The sequence below is a fragment of the Triturus cristatus genome, chromosome 4_2, assembly GCF_964204655.1.
Source record: "Triturus cristatus chromosome 4_2, aTriCri1.1, whole genome shotgun sequence".
Lineage (NCBI taxonomy): Eukaryota > Metazoa > Chordata > Amphibia > Caudata > Salamandridae > Triturus > Triturus cristatus.
The window spans coordinates 285322162-285344686 of record NC_140586.1 but is presented as its reverse complement, the minus strand read 5'-3'; the positions used below and the strand labels follow the sequence as shown (position 1 = coordinate 285344686).

The window sequence follows — 22525 nt, the reverse complement described above, 5'->3', positions numbered from 1 at the left end:
GGCTGGGGTCCTGAATAGCAGGATCCCAGCCAGACTAAGTCGAAAACCAGCAAAACACCAGGAAAAAAGTGGGGGCAACTATGCAGTCAGATTTCACCTTCCTTCAGGGAGAATGGATAGCACGAGAGGTGGAGGGGAGTATGGACAGCACGAGAGGTGGAGGGGAGTATGGACAGCATGAGACGTGAAGGGAAGTGTTGATTGCATGAGAGGTGGAGGAGAGGGTAGGTAGCACGAGAAGTGGAGGGGGGTGTGGATACCCAGAGAGGTGGAAGGGAGTGTGGATACCCCAAGAGGTGGAGGGGAGTGTGGATAGCAGGAGAGGTGGAGGGGAGTGTGGATAGCAGGAGAGGTGGAGGGGAGTGTGGATGAAAGATGAAGGGGGTATGGATGAGTGGTGGAGTGGAGTATGGATAGCACCAGAGGTGAAGGGGAGTATGGATAGCACGAGAGGTGGAGGGGAATGCGGATGAGAGATGGAGGGGGTGTGGATGAGAGGTCGAAGGGAGTATGGATAGCAAGAGAGGTGGAGGGAAGTAAAGAGATCACGAGAGGTGGAGGAGAGTGTGGATAGCATGAGAGGTGGAGGAGAGTGTGTATGACACTAGAGAAAGATGAGTGGAGTATGGATAGCATGAGAAAAGGTGGGATGCCTGGATGATATGAGAGGAGCAGGGTGGTATGGATGACTTGAGAGGAGGAGGGTGGTATGGATGACTTGAGAGGAGGAGGGTGGTATGGATAGCATCAGTGATGGAGCGGAGTTTGTATAACCTGACAAGTGATGAGGTGTATAGTTGAAGGAAGAGGTAGAGACATAACGTTTTCTGGACAAAAGAGTGTAGAACCTGGTTCTGAGCACCGACTTGTTTAAAGAGGCTCAGGTACGTGTAGACACAAAGTAAGGGATGAAAACACATTTAACAAGAGCATCTGAAGCCTGCATATAAATACTTGGTGAGTCACAGCCCAGTTTCTACTGGCTAAGATTCTGCTGCGCACCCCACTCACTCACCACTCGAGAGATCCAATTATGTGCAGCAGAGAAGCCACAAATTGGATGGGTATTATTATGAATTCTAATTTGCTGTTTGTGTAGCACTTCACAATGGGTTGTCAGACCTTCCAAGTGTTATAATTCCACGCTGTGTGTTAATACTAGGTTATACTGTAATGCCATCTTGCATTATTATACGAGGTCATAATAACATGGTGCTACAGAGCAGCACTCGTTTTATGCACGACTCAACGGCGAGAGGCTGAGTCAGCCTGCTGTGGCTGGACCCTTGTTTCCAGAGGCTGCACACAGGGCTTTGCAGTAGGCACAGACATGGGGCCTCATGTAGGTAGACAAATACCGGTCGGTAACGGCCGATTTTCGGTAATTATACCGTTACCGACCGGTATTTTGGCTTTTGAGATGTAGGGGGAGAATTTCTGTATTCGGAATTTACCGATTCGGTAAATTCCGAATACAGAAATGAGATGTAGGGGGACTGTGTGGTGTGTGTGGGGATTCGTTATTTACCACCAACTAATAGTTGGTGGTAAATGACGAATATGTGTGTAAATGCAATATTTTGCCCGTAGATGTGTGCAATGTGGCAGACACACATGCCCTCAGGGCATGTATGTGTGCCACATGTGCACACATGGCCGAATCAGGGGTGCAACAGGGTGTCAATGTGACACCCTGCCACCCTTGCATGTGCTCCCATCAATGGGAAGGTATGCCTCATTACCGATTCGGTAAATACCGATTCGGTAATTACCGAATTTTTCCGAATCGGTAATATATACCGACCAATTACCTACATAGCATTTACCACTTCATAAATACCGAATCGGTATGATTCGGTATTTATGAAGTGGTAAATGCCAGCCCACCTACATAAGGCCCCCAGTGAGCTACTTTACTGACGCTGACTCTGAATTGTGTTATCCACAGACGTTTCAAGGCGCTAAGTGGGTAATTGCCAAGGGCCCCTATGCTCCTGGTGTTTATATGTTTAGAGCAGTGCTATCATTTTCGCTGTTGCTTCAAGCATGCCAACAGTGAAAAGTGATTTGTTTGTGATTACGAATATCCAGAAATCAAAGCTAAAATGTCAAGAACTGTGTTCATATGTTTTATTTTAATATTGTGGACTGGTCCAAGTAGCGCTTTCTGTGTCTTTTCTACAGTGGGTAGAACAGGCTGTTCAGACACCGAATTCCCATAAAATATTGTTGGTGCTAGAGAAAAGATATAGCTGCAAAGGCAGTGTCTTCATCAATGCTTGCCCACATTTCTTTTGGTGTCGTTTGGCTGCGTGATGCCTGGCGGCTTTAGCTGTTTTGTATTTCCCAAGATTTGAAGCTGAATTTATAATTTAGTATTATTTGACATCAATGCTGATTGAATTGGCGGAAATGCGTAACAAATTCAAAATTTAACCCGAGAGGGGGCCCCAAAATATGTTTTGTTTAAGACCCTACGAATCCTTAAGATGGTACTGATGTTGTCAGTGCCTGAATACTTCTAATGCACATAGGGCAGGGTAAGAAGCTGGCTATGTTGCCGAGGACTTTAAGACATTGAGCATTTGACCCAAGTCCAAATTCAGGGCATGGGTTTATTTTCTATTGCGGCACATGACTTTGAACTGAACGGAGGGCGGGCGGTCCCAATTTTTTAGTAAACAAGAAAATTAAGGCTCAAGAAAACTATGCCACAGATCACACAAGTCGATCTGTCCCGGACTAGATATTAAGCAAAGCCCTAAAAAATTCTTCAAACCAGCCCCACACTGCAGGAAGCTGCAGAAAGCTTGGGGCCATGCAGATATTGCAGCCAAACCTGCTCTGAAATCAGCCTCTTAGCCTGCAGCCCACTGGGAAGTGCCAGCATGGCAGATTGGGCAGTTCTGCCCTCAAGATGATCAAGAGTGTGACAGCGGGAACTCAAATCCAAGCTTCTTGGTTCTGAAGATGGCTAAAAGCGAGAAGATGAAATCAGGGGAAAGTGACGTCTCTCACTTCCAAGTAGCAGGTGCGCACAATTATCCTTAGACCCGTTAAGGTCTAGTCATATTTAATCTGTTTTATAAAGAAATCCATTTAATCCATTGTGTTTATGTTCATTTCATTTATTATTCTTATTCTTCAAATTGTTACGTTTACTCATTTCTTTAGTAAAGCAACTAAATCTTTTTACATATTCACATGTTCACACTACCCAATGCATTTCGGGTCAATGAAAAAGACTGTAACAGAAAGGTCTGTAACAGAAAAATAAAGGAAATATAATGAGCAATTCAGTCGTCTAATCATACTCTTTCAGTATTTGACTCTATCTAATATACAAAAATTGTCAATGTATCTCGTTTATAATAAGATTTTCATTATTCTGTCAGTTGGCGAAGTCTAAAAATCTTTACAACTCTATACCTTGAAAATCCAGTGCCTGTATTACCCCTGTCAATGTTTAAATAAAACACCTGAAAAGATAATCCTAATGAAATAAAGTTCGTGCTAACTACAATTCATTAACATTCAAATTACAAAAAATATATCTGAAAAATGAAGACTAAAAGCTAACATATCTAAAAGATGAAGGCTGAAAGCTAGCGTAACTATTCTTTGCAAGTCTGCCGGTTACTTACTTTCATGTGCAACACGAAGTTCCCAACTCTCCTTCAATGCGAGTTCAGTTTACAAAACAGCCCTAGTGTGTGATATTTATACATGACTTAATTGGTTGAAAGCATGATGACACATCGTGCCTACAGCCAATCATATGTCGTGGTTACCAGAACCTATCAGATTCTCTTATTCGTGTAGGTGAAGCTCCCGCCTAATTTCAACCTATCAAGAATCACTTGTCAATTACACAAATGTTGTTGTAACTCGATAGAGGCGCGCTCATTGGTCGCTCCTTTACGAAGTCAAAAACAAATTATACCTTTAGTAATGGTGATTCTACATAAAGAATAAATAAATAAATGTTGTGGAAAACGAACCATTATTATAAAAATTAGAATTTAAACATTCTTCAACAGATAATAATAAATTCGAACTACTGATATCTATAGTAAATGACCAGTTTTGTCAAACATCTTCAAAGGTGTTCTCTATGCAGGATGGCAAACAATATATCCTCACAGGTTTTACAAAAAACACGATAGTTCAATTCTGTCATTAATTCCTTCCGGTTGCATGCTCGCCATTTTTCTGATCCAAAAATATTCTGCTCTTAATCTCTGTTTGTGAGTGTCCATCGATGAGTTTGGTTTGATCACTTCTAATATGGTGAATTGTAATTGCGCAATGTTGTGTCCAGCCTCTATCCAATGCATAGCCAATGTGGACTTGCGGTTTTTATTTCTTATATTGCTTTTATGTTCTGTGATCCTGATTTTTATTTTTCGTTCCGTCTGCCCCACGTATAATTTACCACAGGGGCATTTTATTCCATAAATCACTCCTTTTGTGTCACACGTGCTTGAATGTAAGAGTGGAATCATTTGTCCAGTCATCGGATGTCTGAATTGTTGACCAGTTATCACATTATTGCAATGTGTACAGTTCTCGCATCTTTTCATGCCTTTGTGAATCGTCTTAACATCTTGATTTGATTGTTTCTTGATTAATTCTTTTAGATTTTTTGATCTCTTATATGCAAAAGTGATTTGATTGGCTACTATGGGTTGTAAGTCAGGTTCTTCAGTGATGAGTGACCAGTGTTTTCTCATAATGGTGGTGATCTGTTTTGATTGAGCTGAATATTTAAGTACACATACTGTAAGTTTTTTCTCCAATCTTTCTTTTTGATGAAGTAGCAATTCTCTGTCCATGGACTGAACTTTGTTTTTGGTGTGTTGTAATATACTTTCAGGATATCCTCGTTTTAAGTATTTCATGATCTGATTGTCGATGGTGGAGGATAAGTCATTCGGATCTGATGTTATTCTTTTAAATCGAATGAATTGGGATAGTGGTAGGTGTGTCTTTAATGAGTAGTGATGAAAGCTGTTGAAATGTAAACTACTGTTCCTGTCAGTTTCCTTTATGTGAACATTGGTTGTTATTTTGCCGTCTCTAATTGTTATCTTCACATCCAAAAATGCCAATTCATTGGAGTCAATTTGATAAGTGAACTTGATTCTGTCATGTACCTGGTTTAGTGTGTGAATGTTTTCAATAAGTTGATCTTTGGTGCCTTTCCAAATTACAAAGATGTCATCTATGTAACGTTTGAATATCATGATGCCATCCTTCCATTGTGAATTATTCAGTATGTGATCATGTTCAAATTTTGCCATGAAGGTATTGGCGTAGGACGGTGCCCCCGCAAAACCCATGGAAGTTCCGCTACATTGCTCATAGAAACCATTCTCCCATTCTAGATAGCTGTGGAATAACGCAAAATGTAATAGTTCCATCAAAAAGATTTTATCTGTTCCTATGATGTCATTTTCCAGTAATCTCCATTCCATTGCTTCTAAACCCTCATGATGGGGGATAGAGGTGTAAAGTGATGTCACATCAATAGAACATAACCATATTTGCTCATCTTTTGGGATTGTTATTTCATTTAGAAGGTTTAAGAAAGCAGTGGTGTCTTTGATATAGGTGCTCCAATTTTGAACCAATGGTTGTATGAACCAGTCTAAGTATTGACCTAGTGGTTCTGAGATTGATCCACAGGCTGACACAATGGGTCTAAAAGGTGGTATGGTGGCATGTTTATGGATTTTCGGGAGCATATAAAATTGAGGTCTCCGTGGATATTTGATGTTTAAAAAATGAAAAGTCTTTTCGGTTATCCACTTCAACTCTAGTGCTTTTTCCAAAATTGATTTTAATGTTTCTGCGAAGATATCAGTGGGATCATGTTCAATTTTTCGGTACGTGTTGATGTCTTGTAGATGTGTACGTACACTTTCCATGTAAAAATCAGTGTTCATCACTACTATAGCTCCACCTTTGTCTGCTTTCTGTATTGTGATGTTTGTCATCTCTTTTAAAGATCTCAGAGTGTTCCAATCTTTTTTGGAGAAGTTGCTTTTGTTTCCACTCGAATAGTTAATTTTTTTCATTTCAGTGGTAATTACTCTTTCAAACGCATCAATGGTCTTATGTGATGTAGGTGCACAAAATGTACTCTTGACTTTAAATTCTTTCATCTCGCTTTCAGGCTTATCAATCGATTGAAAATTTGAAAAGAAATTCTTTAATCGCAGATTGCGTAAGAATTTAAAGATTGCAATTTCAGTTTCTTGGGCGTTTGATCTGTAGTGAGGTACGTAAGTGAAACCTTTATTTAGCAGTTTGGTTTGAGCATCTGTTAATTGAATTCCTGAGATATTTATGACAAGGTTGTCTTCTTTTTGGTCGACCGGAGTGCTCTTTCTGTCTCTGTTTCTTTTGTTTTTTCTTTTTCCCCTCCTTGTTTTTGGGGTTCTCCCGTTGTTGTTGAGCCTGAAGGAGCATTGTTGGCGGCCGGGCTGGTCTCTAAAAAAGTCACCTTATTTTGTTGATCTCTACGAGTTGTTTGTAAATTGCTTCCTAAAGGTTTCCTGCTTTGTGCAATTTCGGATTCTGAAATAACACTCTCTTGTGATGAGCTCATTTCTGTTTGTGGTCTCTTCCAATTTCTCTGATGATAAACCTCTACCCAACTATAGACTTCTTCCAACTTATAATCTATAGTGTCTCTTTTATATTTTTTGATTTTCCTTTCTTCTATTTCTTTAGCATATTTCTCAAGTTTTGTATTGATGTCTTCCAGTGTTTTTGTCAAATCTTCATGAGTGTTTAATTCGCGTTTGATTGTTTCCAATTCTTCTTCCAAAGTCTTTAACTCTTTTGACAATTCCTCCACGATCAGTAAAATCAGATCTAGACTGCATTTGTTAAGTATTTGATACCATTTATTGAGGAAAGTTTTGTTGCTCCTGCATAGCATAGGTTTTAGAGCGATTCTTAGACCTCTGGGGATACGTTGATTTTTATGGTAGTGAATTAGGGTTGTAGCATGTAAACGCTGGTTGATCTCTCGTTTACTGACATATTCCAATTGTTTCAGTAATTGACTGATGGTGTTCAACTGTGGGCTGAATGCTCTTGTTTCCTTTATTAATCCATAAATCTGTTCAGCTTCCTCTGTGCTATAAGCCAATGTCTCTGCCTTGTTTTTTGTGATTTGCGCTATTTCTTCAAGATTCATTTTTGATGGTGCTCCGATGGGGGGTAGACAAAAAATAGAATAATTCGTTTATTTATCCATCCGGCACTCTTATTAACGTTTTCTGGTAATTTCGTCTTATTTATGGTGTGCTGCTCCCTCTTTTAGTGTTTTGTCTAGGAACACTATTTATGAAACATGAAATCAGGGGAAAGTGACGTCTCTCACTTCCAAGTAGCAGGTGCGCACAATTATCCTTAGACCCGTTAAGGTCTAGTCATATTTAATCTGTTTTATAAAGAAATCCATTTAATCCATTGTGTTTATGTTCATTTCATTTATTATTCTTATTCTTCAAATTGTTACGTTTACTCATTTCTTTAGTAAAGCAACTAAATCTTTTTACATATTCACATGTTCACACTACCCAATGCATTTCGGGTCAATGAAAAAGACCCTTCTTCAGGGGTCTGTAACAGAAAAATAAAGGAAATATAATGAGCAATTCAGTCGTCTAATCATACTCTTTCAGTATTTGACTCTATCTAATATACAAAAATTGTCAATGTATCTCGTTTATAATAAGATTTTCATTATTCTGTCAGTTGGCGAAGTCTAAAAATCTTTACAACTCTATACCTTGAAAATCCAGTGCCTGTATTACCCCTGTCAATGTTTAAATAAAACACCTGAAAAGATAATCCTAATGAAATAAAGTTCGTGCTAACTACAATTCATTAACATTCAAATTACAAAAAATATATCTGAAAAATGAAGACTAAAAGCTAACATATCTAAAAGATGAAGGCTGAAAGCTAGCGTAACTATTCTTTGCAAGTCTGCCGGTTACTTACTTTCATGTGCAACACGAAGTTCCCAACTCTCCTTCAATGCGAGTTCAGTTTACAAAACAGCCCTAGTGTGTGATATTTATACATGACTTAATTGGTTGAAAGCATGATGACACATCGTGCCTACAGCCAATCATATGTCGTGGTTACCAGAACCTATCAGATTCTCTTATTCGTGTAGGTGAAGCTCCCGCCTAATTTCAACCTATCAAGAATCACTTGTCAATTACACAAATGTTGTTGTAACTCGATAGAGGCGCGCTCATTGGTCGCTCCTTTACGAAGTCAAAAACAAATTATACCTTTAGTAATGGTGATTCTACATAAAGAATAAATAAATAAATGTTGTGGAAAACGAACCATTATTATAAAAATTAGAATTTAAACATTCTTCAACAGATAATAATAAATTCGAACTACTGATATCTATAGTAAATGACCAGTTTTGTCAAACATCTTCAAAGGTGTTCTCTATGCAGGATGGCAAACAATATATCCTCACAGGTTTTACAAAAAACACGATAGTTCAATTCTGTCATTAATTCCTTCCGGTTGCATGCTCGCCATTTTTCTGATCCAAAAATATTCTGCTCTTAATCTCTGTTTGTGAGTGTCCATCGATGAGTTTGGTTTGATCACTTCTAATATGGTGAATTGTAATTGCGCAATGTTGTGTCCAGCCTCTATCCAATGCATAGCCAATGTGGACTTGCGGTTTTTATTTCTTATATTGCTTTTATGTTCTGTGATCCTGATTTTTATTTTTCGTTCCGTCTGCCCCACGTATAATTTACCACAGGGGCATTTTATTCCATAAATCACTCCTTTTGTGTCACACGTGCTTGAATGTAAGAGTGGAATCATTTGTCCAGTCATCGGATGTCTGAATTGTTGACCAGTTATCACATTATTGCAATGTGTACAGTTCTCGCATCTTTTCATGCCTTTGTGAATCGTCTTAACATCTTGATTTGATTGTTTCTTGATTAATTCTTTTAGATTTTTTGATCTCTTATATGCAAGAGACGTCACTTTCCCCTGATTTCATGTTTCATAAATAGTGTTCCTAGACAAAACACTAAAAGAGGGAGCAGCACACCATAAATAAGACGAAATTACCAGAAAACGTTAATAAGAGTGCCGGATGGATAAATAAACGAATTATTCTATTTTTTGTCTACCCCCCATCGGAGCACCATCAAAAATGAATCTTGAAGAAATAGCGCAAATCACAAAAAACAAGGCAGAGACATTGGCTTATAGCACAGAGGAAGCTGAACAGATTTATGGATTAATAAAGGAAACAAGAGCATTCAGCCCACAGTTGAACACCATCAGTCAATTACTGAAACAATTGGAATATGTCAGTAAACGAGAGATCAACCAGCGTTTACATGCTACAACCCTAATTCACTACCATAAAAATCAACGTATCCCCAGAGGTCTAAGAATCGCTCTAAAACCTATGCTATGCAGGAGCAACAAAACTTTCCTCAATAAATGGTATCAAATACTTAACAAATGCAGTCTAGATCTGATTTTACTGATCGTGGAGGAATTGTCAAAAGAGTTAAAGACTTTGGAAGAAGAATTGGAAACAATCAAACGCGAATTAAACACTCATGAAGATTTGACAAAAACACTGGAAGACATCAATACAAAACTTGAGAAATATGCTAAAGAAATAGAAGAAAGGAAAATCAAAAAATATAAAAGAGACACTATAGATTATAAGTTGGAAGAAGTCTATAGTTGGGTAGAGGTTTATCATCAGAGAAATTGGAAGAGACCACAAACAGAAATGAGCTCATCACAAGAGAGTGTTATTTCAGAATCCGAAATTGCACAAAGCAGGAAACCTTTAGGAAGCAATTTACAAACAACTCGTAGAGATCAACAAAATAAGGTGACTTTTTTAGAGACCAGCCCGGCCGCCAACAATGCTCCTTCAGGCTCAACAACAACGGGAGAACCCCAAAAACAAGGAGGGGAAAAAGAAAAAACAAAAGAAACAGAGACAGAAAGAGCACTCCGGTCGACCAAAAAGAAGACAACCTTGTCATAAATATCTCAGGAATTCAATTAACAGATGCTCAAACCAAACTGCTAAATAAAGGTTTCACTTACGTACCTCACTACAGATCAAACGCCCAAGAAACTGAAATTGCAATCTTTAAATTCTTACGCAATCTGCGATTAAAGAATTTCTTTTCAAATTTTCAATCGATTGATAAGCCTGAAAGCGAGATGAAAGAATTTAAAGTCAAGAGTACATTTTGTGCACCTACATCACATAAGACCATTGATGCGTTTGAAAGAGTAATTACCACTGAAATGAAAAAAATTAACTATTCGAGTGGAAACAAAAGCAACTTCTCCAAAAAAGATTGGAACACTCTGAGATCTTTAAAAGAGATGACAAACATCACAATACAGAAAGCAGACAAAGGTGGAGCTATAGTAGTGATGAACACTGATTTTTACATGGAAAGTGTACGTACACATCTACAAGACATCAACACGTACCGAAAAATTGAACATGATCCCACTGATATCTTCGCAGAAACATTAAAATCAATTTTGGAAAAAGCACTAGAGTTGAAGTGGATAACCGAAAAGACTTTTCATTTTTTAAACATCAAATATCCACGGAGACCTCAATTTTATATGCTCCCGAAAATCCATAAACATGCCACCATACCACCTTTTAGACCCATTGTGTCAGCCTGTGGATCAATCTCAGAACCACTAGGTCAATACTTAGACTGGTTCATACAACCATTGGTTCAAAATTGGAGCACCTATATCAAAGACACCACTGCTTTCTTAAACCTTCTAAATGAAATAACAATCCCAAAAGATGAGCAAATATGGTTATGTTCTATTGATGTGACATCACTTTACACCTCTATCCCCCATCATGAGGGTTTAGAAGCAATGGAATGGAGATTACTGGAAAATGACATCATAGGAACAGATAAAATCTTTTTGATGGAACTATTACATTTTGCGTTATTCCACAGCTATCTAGAATGGGAGAATGGTTTCTATGAGCAATGTAGCGGAACTTCCATGGGTTTTGCGGGGGCACCGTCCTACGCCAATACCTTCATGGCAAAATTTGAACATGATCACATACTGAATAATTCACAATGGAAGGATGGCATCATGATATTCAAACGTTACATAGATGACATCTTTGTAATTTGGAAAGGCACCAAAGATCAACTTATTGAAAACATTCACACACTAAACCAGGTACATGACAGAATCAAGTTCACTTATCAAATTGACTCCAATGAATTGGCATTTTTGGATGTGAAGATAACAATTAGAGACGGCAAAATAACAACCAATGTTCACATAAAGGAAACTGACAGGAACAGTAGTTTACATTTCAACAGCTTTCATCACTACTCATTAAAGACACACCTACCACTATCCCAATTCATTCGATTTAAAAGAATAACATCAGATCCGAATGACTTATCCTCCACCATCGACAATCAGATCATGAAATACTTAAAACGAGGATATCCTGAAAGTATATTACAACACACCAAAAACAAAGTTCAGTCCATGGACAGAGAATTGCTACTTCATCAAAAAGAAAGATTGGAGAAAAAACTTACAGTATGTGTACTTAAATATTCAGCTCAATCAAAACAGATCACCACCATTATGAGAAAACACTGGTCACTCATCACTGAAGAACCTGACTTACAACCCATAGTAGCCAATCAAATCACTTTTGCATATAAGAGATCAAAAAATCTAAAAGAATTAATCAAGAAACAATCAAATCAAGATGTTAAGACGATTCACAAAGGCATGAAAAGATGCGAGAACTGTACGCATTGCAATAATGTGATAACTGGTCAACAATTCAGACATCCGATGACTGGACAAATGATTCCACTCTTACATTCAAGCACGTGTGACACAAAAGGAGTGATTTATGGAATAAAATGCCCCTGTGGTAAATTATACGTGGGGCAGACGGAACGAAAAATAAAAATCAGGATCACAGAACATAAAAGCAATATAAGAAATAAAAACCGCAAGTCCACATTGGCTATGCATTGGATAGAGGCTGGACACAACATTGCGCAATTACAATTCACCATATTAGAAGTGATCAAACCAAACTCATCGATGGACACTCACAAACAGAGATTAAGAGCAGAATATTTTTGGATCAGAAAAATGGCGAGCATGCAACCGGAAGGAATTAATGACAGAATTGAACTATCGTGTTTTTTGTAAAACCTGTGAGGATATATTGTTTGCCATCCTGCATAGAGAACACCTTTGAAGATGTTTGACAAAACTGGTCATTTACTATAGATATCAGTAGTTCGAATTTATTATTATCTGTTGAAGAATGTTTAAATTCTAATTTTTATAATAATGGTTCGTTTTCCACAACATTTATTTATTTATTCTTTATGTAGAATCACCATTACTAAAGGTATAATTTGTTTTTGACTTCGTAAAGGAGCGACCAATGAGCGCGCCTCTATCGAGTTACAACAACATTTGTGTAATTGACAAGTGATTCTTGATAGGTTGAAATTAGGCGGGAGCTTCACCTACACGAATAAGAGAATCTGATAGGTTCTGGTAACCACGACATATGATTGGCTGTAGGCACGATGTGTCATCATGCTTTCAACCAATTAAGTCATGTATAAATATCACACACTAGGGCTGTTTTGTAAACTGAACTCGCATTGAAGGAGAGTTGGGAACTTCGTGTTGCACATGAAAGTAAGTAACCGGCAGACTTGCAAAGAATAGTTACGCTAGCTTTCAGCCTTCATCTTTTAGATATGTTAGCTTTTAGTCTTCATTTTTCAGATATATTTTTTGTAATTTGAATGTTAATGAATTGTAGTTAGCACGAACTTTATTTCATTAGGATTATCTTTTCAGGTGTTTTATTTAAACATTGACAGGGGTAATACAGGCACTGGATTTTCAAGGTATAGAGTTGTAAAGATTTTTAGACTTCGCCAACTGACAGAATAATGAAAATCTTATTATAAACGAGATACATTGACAATTTTTGTATATTAGATAGAGTCAAATACTGAAAGAGTATGATTAGACGACTGAATTGCTCATTATATTTCCTTTATTTTTCTGTTACAGACCCCTGAAGAAGGGTCTTTTTCATTGACCCGAAATGCATTGGGTAGTGTGAACATGTGAATATGTAAAAAGATTTAGTTGCTTTACTAAAGAAATGAGTAAACGTAACAATTTGAAGAATAAGAATAATAAATGAAATGAACATAAACACAATGGATTAAATGGATTTCTTTATAAAACAGATTAAATATGACTAGACCTTAACGGGTCTAAGGATAATTGTGCGCACCTGCTACTTGGAAGTGAGAGACGTCACTTTCCCCTGATTTCATGTTTCATAAATAGTGTTCCTAGACAAAACACTAAAAGAGGGAGCAGCACACCATAAATAAGACGAAATTACCAGAAAACGTTAATAAGAGTGCCGGATGGATAAATAAACGAATTAAAAGCGAGAAGATGTCATCTTATCGCACATATTCACTTGCGCACATACATGCAATTAATTTGGCGTCAACACCCTATAGACAAACATTGACAAAGTCAGTAGGTCTCGCTTTGGCATGCTGTAGCAATGATTATATAAAACAAGCATTGGCATAGCCAATAGGTCGCGCCATTGGGACCTTATAAGTGTTTAGCCATGCAACACTTGATGTTGTTGCACCAAGGATATTGTGCTGGATAACTAAACACTTATAAGGTCCCAAAGGCGAGACCTATTGGCTATGCCAATGCTTGTTTTAAATTACTACTGCAAGAACATCCGCCATTTTGGAATGGTAATTTAAAAATCAAATGGCCACAAAGTCATGATTTATACACATGCCATACACGTGCCTGAGTGGTGACACCTGCTCCTATGAGTCACCACACTGGGTTACCATAGCATCATGACGCATACGTGTGCATGAGTCTTGTTAGATGCACGCCTATAACATTAGGCTTTGTTTTTTTAGCCGCGCCTAAGGGCAGCGCGCATGTGCTGCTCGCTCTGTGAGGCATGCTGCATTGGAGTATGCTCTTGAAGCCCCGCCCACTCTCAGCCCATATTTGTCATTGGCTTATTTTATTGCCCTTCATAAATACTGGCTTCTGATTCGTACATTGGCTTGTTAGTCTCTCCTTAGTACCGCCTTGTCTTCACATGTAGCCTTCCACGAGGACCGGCCCTTTTACTTCGGTTGTTACACGGTCTACTTTATAAGTTGGTGAGCACTATTTTCTTTAATGCTCTTCTCCTATTCCACCCTTGGCATCAGAGCACCCGCCCGCTTTGTTTTAAATAGTAATATATTTGTATTCAAATTACAGAGCGGTCCGCTTTATATTGGCCGCGCTTATTTAATTATTTAATATACGGCGCGGGCCGCTTTCACTTTAGCGGCCGCGCTACAGAGCTTTTGAAATTACTTTTTTTTTAAACTTTGGCGGAAAGCACCATACGCGCTTTCACTATAATGGTGTTTTAAAGGAAACAGTGGTCCTTGGAAAGAGGGAAAATACACTTGGGATAAATATAGTCCAGAATCGAAGCTATATTATATTATGGGATGTCCAGCCGGACAACCCTATTTATTTCTAGAATGTAAAAATAACAAATACAATAACATACTAATTGTGGGACACAATCCTGTATCCTTTGGGGAAAAAAGAAAACAATACATATAAAACAATTACATACAAGGGGGCATTTCAGGCAAGACGTAATGAGCTTTTTTACAAATCCAATGTTAGAAGCTTTTTGAGTAACAACAGTTGCACTTTTTTAACACACTGGCTTAATGTGCAAGTTGTTAACTTGGGTCGACGACGTTTCGATCCTGTCTAAAATACTAGGATCATCATCAGGACAAGAATAATTGACTGGCCTGAGCATAAGAAATTGCCTGTGAAGATAAAAGGAGAAGGGTAGATATGAGGAAAGAAGAGAGTTTGAATTTAGATAAAAGTAGGCATGCCGAACAGTAAGCATGCGGTTGGTGATGGAAGGCGCCAAGAGGGGAGTGCTATGGTAGAATATATCGCTAGCCTGTGATATGGTTCCATAAAATTAGAAGGAATACCGTGCAGGCGATGGAATGCAGGTGTGAAACAACGCACTTAGGAAGGGCGTGAAGTGGCCAAAATTGAGCTAGAGGCATGCTTGAAGGGCTCGCAGCTGTGACGAAATAGAGGGTAAGGGGGGAAGTCATGCGTGGAATGAGTCATGATCAAGGGCGATGTGAGATCTTTTACCAATACACTGTGAGTAAAAAGAACGATGAGAGTGAGTAACCGCGTTGGTGTACGGAACGAAATTAATGCGGCGCGTATGTGAGAGCTGTGAAACAGTCAAAGAAAACCATGGGGAGCTCACCCACTGGTCGCAGGGGCAGGGCCAGGTGGCCGGCTGAATTTAAGCAGGGCTCGTCCGGGGGCAAGGTCAGGTGTAGCTGAACTAAAAGTAAAATTAAAATTTAAATAATTGAAAATTAATAAAACATGACGGAGATGAAGTGGGAAGTGATATAGAGAACACTAAGGGAATGGGTAAAGGGTACCTGTGTGGAGGCAGGCAGGGATTACCTGTCAAGGGGTAGGGGAACCAAGGGGTTGGAAGAAGGCTCACTGGCAATGCAGGAGAGCTAAGCCAGGCCACGGAAACCAATGCCGTAAAGGATTAAGAAGGCGAGGCAATCGGTCTGCTACGGGCCGGGGGTTCCGGTCCGAGAGTAGTGGAATCCGTCGATTAATAAAGGCAGGGTGACAATGCACTAAGGATAAGGAAGACAAAAAGTGAGCAAAATGACGAGTAGAATCAGGAAATGACCATAGGGGGTGAACCGCTAGAAACGGAGAAACCGCTCACCTCAGAGCTGCCTGGGACCTCCGGAGAAGGGATACGGAGTGACAGGGAAGCCGGGCAGTGCAAGGGTTTTCAAGGAATAGGCACGCGAAATGAGTGAAAGCGTGAGAACATCGCGCCATCTTGGAACGGGTAGTGAGGACAGAGAAGAGGGACTAGGAAGTGCACAGTGCAATCGATGTGAAATCGCCGAAAGTAGCGCCATTTGGACGGGTTGTGTAGCGAATTGACAGATAGTGCATAATGCGATAGATGTAAAAAATGCCGGAAATAGGAAGGAAATAGTACAAAACGAATATAGTATTAACTGAACATCAATAGATGCAAAACAAATAAGCTATTAAACGAACACCAATACAGACAATGGAGAGAAATAAAATTAATTGCACAAAATATACATGAGTGAGTAAAAAGGTCTAAACATCAATAAGAGGACGAATTAGGTGGTCAGATTGAGCTAAACAGACGCTGCATTGATACTGTGAAAACAGAGAGGCAGTGACAGGGCGGACTGTAAGGTTCATAGTGCAAAAACCCAAAGGGAAAGTTACAGGTGCCAGGGCATACCGAGGGTCAAAACTGTAAGGATTGAGAGTAGTCTATACAGTAACAGTACAACCCACCGGGCGAACGCCAAACTCGTCAAAAGTTTTACCAATGGTAACCACAGACCAACACCAAAATATACCCATTTTCAATCTCTCACACCATTTACTCTCAGACTCTGAGCTTTCTCTACTTAGCAAGGGATTATCCTTTGTTCCCACTACACATCCCAATTTTTTAGAACTCCACATTGAACTTCTTAGATTTTTTAGACGCTTACGTCTACATGCATTTTTCCTCTTGAATCCGTCTCCCCCCCAGATCGCACACACTCCCTTCAGACCTCCATCCAGCTTCTCACCGTCATCCAGTATGATCCCAAGTGAGATCACCACGTTTGAGAAATTAGTCCTCAGTGATTTAGCTGCCTTGGAAACCAAAAAACGCTTCATTCCTTACAACATTACCCTACAAGAGAAGAAAGCCATCACTTCCTTGAAAGATAACGACTCGTTAGTCATCAAATCAGCAGACAAAGGTGGTGGGATAGTTCTTCAAGAAATGGCCATGTATAAGGCAGAAATTCAACGCCAACTATCTAACACAGACCATTACTGCAGACTACCAACTAATCCCACAAAAGAACTTCAGACACTTATTTTACAAATAACTACTGATGCCAAAATGGAAGGATTTCTAAGTCAGAAGGAATTTCTTTTCCTTAACGTCAAATCTCCCCGCACTCCGGTCATATATACTCTCCCCAAAGTCCACAAAAGTCAGACTAACCCACCCGGACGCCCCATAGTTTCTGGCTGTGGGTCTATCCTTGAGCCATTAGGTCAATACATCGACCATTTTATCAAAGAATTCGTCCCCGTAACACACTGTTACGTCAGAGACAGTATGGCGATGGTCAATCTCATCGAACATCACCCCTTCCACCCTGAACATAATCTCCTCTGCACCATGGATGTAGAATCACTCTACACTAACATTCCACAAATCCCGGCACTCCTTGTTATCCGCGATATCCTGGACTCCAGACCCCGCCCCCATTTTGTCCCCACTCTCTTCATCATTCAATTGCTAGAACTCTGCCTGACCCGCAATTTTTTCAGTTTTGAAAATGATTTTTACCAGCAAGTGAAAGGTACATACATGGGCGCAGTTTTTGCGCCCAATCTGGCCATCCTCTACATGGATTACCTGGAAGTAAGGACAATCCTTGCCACCACTAACCCTTTCCTCCCGGCTATTGTCCTGTGGCGTCGCTACATAGACGACATCTTCTTGATTTGGAACCAAGATGAAACTACCTTTCCCAATTTGCCCACTGGCTGAACAACAACTGCTCAGGCCTCACCTTCACCAATACACACCACAGGTCACACATTCCCTTTCTGGACCTCACTATATATCACTCCAACGGAGAATTACTTACCAAACTGTATAGAAAAAGCACAGAAAGGAACACCTTACTCCGGTATGAGAGCAATCACCCCAGAGCCCTCAGAGACTCTCTTCCATACTCCCAATTCCTGCGCATTAGACGCAACTGTTTTGAAAAAGAAGATTACTTCGCTGAAGCATTTACCCTTACCAACAAACTCAAAGCACGTGGCTACCCTAAAAGATTAGTGAGGAATGCACAAAAAAGAGCATGGTACTGCCCAAGGGAAGTCCTCTTATCCCCAGATTGAAAACCAAATCCAACCGCATTGTTTGCGTAACCACCTTTTCCCCTGCCTCAAACCCTATCCGCAAATCTATCCTGCATCACTGGCCAGTGATTAATGCAGGGATTCTCTCACTTGAACGCCCCTTATTTGCATTCCGAAAGAACCGCAACCTGAAGGATCATCTTGTAAGAGCTGCACTCCCCTCTCCCCGACCTTTGTCCACTTTGGACGAACTTTGGGGACGAAAGCCACTGATTGGACATGTAAAATGTGGCAATTGCAATGTATGTAGCGCAACCATTGAAGGCACGAATTTTGTATTTAACAATGTATCTATCAAATTGAACACGTTCTCCAATTGCAATACTAGCAATGTCATTTACCTGATATCATGTCCTTGCAACAAAGTGTACATAGGCCAGACTACCCAAAAGGTCAAACTGCGCATCGGCCAGCACAGGAGTCGAGTACGATGCAAAACTCCTAATGCCCCCATGGTTGAAAAATTTTTGGAAATGGGACACAAAGAAAATGACTTCAAATGGACAGTGATCAAAACAATCAAACAACCACCAAGAGGCGGTGACATCACTAAAATCCTGAACAAGGAGGAACTAAAAATGATTATCCGCATTAATAGCATCAGGGATGGTCTGAATCGCATTGAAGACTGGACTAATCTCCTTTAATCATCTACTGTACTTCGATAATTGTCTACTTCACATTGCAGAGGCTTTGTCTGGTTCCTCCCCCGTTGTGCAAAATTATTGCTGAGTGTCTCTTTCATACTGTTACTGTATAGACTACTTTCAATCCTTACAGTTTTGACCCTCGGTATGCCCTGGCACCTGTAACTTTCCCTTTGGGTTTTTGCACTATGAACCTTACAGTCCGCCCTGTCACTGCCTCTCTGTTTTCACAGTATCAATGCAGCGTCTGTTTAGCTCAATCTGACCACCTAATTCGTCCTCTTATTGATGTTTAGACCTTTTTACTCACTCATGTATATTTTGTGCAATTCATTTTATTTCTCTCCATTGTCTGTATTGGTGTTCGTTTAATAGCTTATTTGTTTTGCATCTATTGATGTTCAGTTAATACTATATTCGTTTTGTACTATTTCCTTCCTATTTCTGGCATTTTTTACATCTATCGCATTATGCACTATCTGTCAATTCGCTACACAACCCGTCCAAATGGCGCTACTTTCGGCGATTTCACATCGATTGCACTGTGCACTTCCTAGTCCCTCTTCTCTGTCCTCACTACCCGTTCCAAGATGGCGTGACGTTCTCACGCTTTCACTCATTTCGCGCGCCTATTCCTTGAAAACCCTTGCACCGCCCGGCTTCCCTGTCACTCTGTATCCCTTCTCCGGAGGTCCCAGGCAGCTCTGAGGTAAGCGGTTTCTCCGTTTCTAGCGGTTCACCCCCTATGGTCATTTCCTGATTCTACTCGTCATTTTGCTCACTTTTTGTCTTCCTTATCCTTAGTGCATTGTCACCCTGCCTTTATTAATCGGCGGATTCCACCACTCTCGGACCGGAACCCCCGGCCCGTAGCAGCCCGATTGCCTCGCCTTCTTAATCCTTTACGGCATTGGTTTCCGTGGCCTGGCTTAGCTCTCCTGCATTGCCAGTGAGCCTTCTTCCAACCCCTTGGTTCCCCTACCCCTTGACAGGTAATCCCTGCCTGTCTCCACACAGGTACCCTTTACCCATTCCCTTAGTGTTCTCTATATCACTTCCCACTTCATCTCCGTCATGTTTTATTAATTTTCAATTATTTTAATTTTAATTTTACTTTTAGTTCAGCTACACCTGACCTTGCCCCCGGACGAGCCCTGCTTAAATTCAGCCGGCCACCTGGCCCTGCCCCCGCGACCAGTGGGTGAGCTCCCCATGGTTTTCTTTGACTGTTTCACAGCTCTCACATACGCGCCGCATTAATTTCGTTCCGTACACCAACGCGGTTACTCACTCTCATCGTTCTTTTTACTCACAGTTTATTGGTAAAAGATCTCACATCGCCCTTGATCATGACTCATTCCACGCATGACTTCCCCCCTTACCCTCTATTTCGTCACAGCTGCCAGCCCTTCAAGCATGCCTCTAGCTCAATTTTGGCCACTTCACGCCCTTCCTAAGTGCGTTGTTTCACACCCGCATTCCATCGCCTGCACGGTATTCCTTCTAATTTTATGGAACCATATCACAGGCTAGCGATATATTCTCCCATAGCACTCCCCTCTTGGCGCCTTCCATCACCAACCGCATGCTTACTGTTCGGCATGCCTACTTTTATCTAAATTCAAACTCTCTTCTTTCCTCATATCTACCCTTTTCCTTTTATCTTCACAGGCAATTTCTTATGCTCAGGCCAGTCAATTATTCTTGTCCTGATGATGATCCTAGTATTTTAGACAGTATCGAAACGTCATCGACCCAAGTTAACAACTTGCACATTAAGCCAGTGTGTTAAAAAAGTGCAACTGTTGTTACTCAAAAAGCTTCTAACATTGGATTTGTAAAAAAGCTCATTACGTCTTGCCTGAAATGCCCCCTTGTATGTAATTGTTTTATATGTATTGTTTTCTTTTTTCCCCAAAGGATACAGGATTGTGTCCAACAATTAGTATGTTATTGTATTCGTTATTTTTACATTCTAGAAATAAATAGGGTTGTCCAGCTGGACATCCCATAATATAATATAGCTTCGATTCTGGACTATATTTATCCCAAGTGTATTTTCCCTCTTTCCAAGGACCACTGTTTCCTTTAAAACATAATTACCCAAGGTCCTTGATTACCTTTTGGGTCCCCTTGTGTCTTTTCAAATATATTCACTATAATGGTGGCCATGCCCCTTTGTTTAGACACTGCTCACGGTAACCTGAATATGCGAGCAGCATCTAAAAAAAAGTGGTGTGGCCACCATTATAGTGGGCTCATATTTGCAAGAGTTTGAGCTCTTGGCTTTAAAAACAACAATGCCTTTTCTATATATGTTCCTTTTAAAAACACATAAATAAAAGGCATTGTCATTTTCAATGCCAATAGATCAGGGGTCTCCAACGAGTAGCTCGGGAGCCACTGGTAGCTCACCAGTACCCTCAAAGTAGCTCTCAGAAGTGAAGTCAATCCCAGCATCTTATTCAGAGAGTCTATGCAGAGACTCTAAGCATATTAAAAAAGGCAGCAATTCTCATCTGAAGATCTTTAGCCAACCAGCCTATGACAGGGACTAATATTAACAATCAAACACGCACTGTGTCGGCCTATTGAGTCTGCCATATGGTCACCTTTATCCAGTCTCAGACTAAGTCACAAGGTGATTAGCCATGTGGTAGTCCCCTGTTTTATCAATTTCACCATGTGTGTGAACAGTGGGCCATAAATAAAGAGTGCCAGTGGTAGGCTGAGCAGTAATCAGGGCTGACCCACTAAGTGTGGGACTGCAGGAGTCAGAGTGAAAATGTTTCAGTTGGGTGCATGAGCAGCCAAGGGCTGAGGAAAGCTATGATCCTGAGCAGAGAAAATGAAGAGCCTCATCTGCATTCATCTATGTTTGCGTCCATTATAAACATTGTTGCTTCCTGTAAGCTACACCTGGTGTCAAGGACTACCAAAAGGGTATGCTAGCCCCCATCATATGGGTTTTGTCTGTGGGACAATTGTGTCATATCATGGCATAATAGTACCAATGACATAATTATGGCCATCCTTTACTATTTTGGGTATTCGTGGTCTAGTTATGGTACCCTGGCAGCCATCAGTGACATATTAAGAGCATGACTGCACTATATTTAGGTGTCCCTGATATAATTGTGGCTGCCCCTTGCATAATAATGACCATGACTAATAATAATATGGTGGCCATCCTGGTCCTTATGGTGTCCAGACTTGGCACAATTTATACTGGTGGGCATTATTGGCATTATACAGTCGTCCTCTGTGCTATGGTGCCATGTATTATGACTGTAATACCTGAGCATTTGAAGCAGTCTGTCCATATGAGGCATTTGTACAGGTGAGTGCTCAATTAAAATGACTAGCTGATGTTTGGGGACTATGTATTTCCTAAAAACGAAAACGTGTATTTTAAAGGCATTTATTTCAAACAAGGGTTTTCTTCAGGAAATTTAGTTTGTTTACCCAAAATGGAAAGTGGTGATAGAAAAATCTGTATATTTTCAGAAATTGATGTGCTTGCGAAGACAAAAGGTTGCAATTCCAAAACACATTTAAAGTTGATACTTGAAAGATATGTCAAGCTGAATTGAGGAGACTTATTGCTGTGGTTATGTCCTTTGTGCCACAAGGCATGTGAAGATTTG

At 40.0% G+C, this 22525-nt stretch overlaps 1 protein-coding gene across 1 annotated transcript in view; it reads right to left on the bottom strand.

Annotated features, from left to right (window-relative positions):
* Nucleotides 1-3663, bottom strand: part of COLGALT2 (collagen beta(1-O)galactosyltransferase 2) — a 319704-nt gene extending 316041 nt beyond the window's left edge. The window contains exon 1 of the mRNA XM_085601533.1: nt 3645-3663. The gene's annotated coding sequence lies outside the window, so the exon portion shown is untranslated. The remainder of the gene's footprint in view (nt 1-3644) is intronic.
* Between the last annotated feature and the right edge of the window lie 18862 nt (nt 3664-22525).